The following is a 1,576-nucleotide window of genomic DNA, read 5'->3' on the forward strand; positions in this document are numbered from 1 at the left end:
ATAAATATGGAGAGTAGAAATAAAATGAATTTTAATAAATTAAGAGAACTCTATGTAGATCAAGAGGACTTTAAAAAATAAATCAAAACAAGGTAGAAAAAGAAAAAGGTTTGCACTTTTTGTCACATGCCTAGATACCCTTGAGTGTCTATATGTTATTGCTGCTTATAAGAAAAAATACTAAAATGAGAAAAATTAAAATGTGCTTCTTCCATGTGAACCTATTTGACATCTCACTTACAGCTGCTTGTTTGGAAACAACCCTTTAAGACCCCAGACACTTAAAGGCTTGCAGATAAACAAGAGGCCATCTAGCTGAGAAGCAACAAAGCCCCCATGGAAGAAGCACACCAGCCTGTGTGATCGTGAGGTGTCGATGGGATCCAGTATTAGGCATCTATGACCCAGAATAAAACCAGACCCAAGGTGAATTGTCGGGGGCGGGGAGTGGCATGCAGTGGAGACCCAATGCCCATCTGTAGACAATTGGACATCACCTCACAGAGGGGTCACAGGGAAGAGATGAGCCAGTCAGGGTGCAGTATAGCATTGATGAAACACACAACTCCTCCTCCTCCTTCTACTCCCCCACTTCCTTCTTCTTTTCTTTTTCCACCCACCTTCACTCCTCCCTTCCTGGTCCATTCTCTCCCCATGCTCCCACTCTTGGCCTGGTCATAGTGTTCACATTTGTTTCCTTTGGTGTGAAAACCATTTTTTTGCCTTTTTTCTTTTTCACTTCATAATATTAATGTCATGAAATATTTATCTTTATGAGATTTATTAACTTTGCTGAGCATAATGGCTTCCTCTTCCGTCCATGTCACGAGGTGTTAATAGACTCATCATTGTTTTATAAGGGTGCATAATATTCCCTTGGAGGCATGTTCCAGAGTTCATTTACCCAATCCTCCAAAAATGGTGTTTGGAGTGTTTCCAGCTCTTTGATATTATAGCAATTGCACTATATAGATAGGTGTGTGCATATCGTTCGTGGTTTTTTTTTTTCCTTTCTGGCATAAAGTAAGTAGAGATTGCATGAGCATACGGTATTTCCATTAGCATTCATTTTAAAAATCAGCTTACTGTGTTCCATAGTGGCTACACAATTTCTGCAATTCCACCAGCAATGTCTGAGCTCTCCAATTTCTTCACAATATCTACAGAATTCATTTTTTTCTATATATTTTTTTTAATTTTTCTAAGAGTGTCATTGCAGGTTGTATCTAATCATTGTTTTAACTTGTATTTCTTCAATAGCTAAATAATGAGAACATTTCTTCCTTTGATTGTTGGGCCCCTGGATGTCATCTTTAGTAAAATGTCTATTCATGTCTTGTGCCTATTTTTGATCGGGTTGTTTGTGTTTTTCTTATAAGGTATTGTAGTTTTCTATGCATTTTTAAAATTAGCCTGCTTACAGGCCTGCAATTTTAATATTAGAAAATTTCTCAAAAGTAAATCCTCATGACTCATTAAGTAGGAATTATAGGTTAAATTGTCAGTGTCTGGCAATTCATGCTATGTAAATTAAAATGTATTTAAATTCACTGTTAAATTTTAGTGAAATTTTCAA

This window comes from Echinops telfairi, unplaced genomic scaffold, assembly GCF_000313985.2.
Source record: "Echinops telfairi isolate 266 unplaced genomic scaffold, ASM31398v2 ScPeMD7_1;HRSCAF=3_0, whole genome shotgun sequence".
NCBI lineage: Eukaryota > Metazoa > Chordata > Mammalia > Afrosoricida > Tenrecidae > Echinops > Echinops telfairi.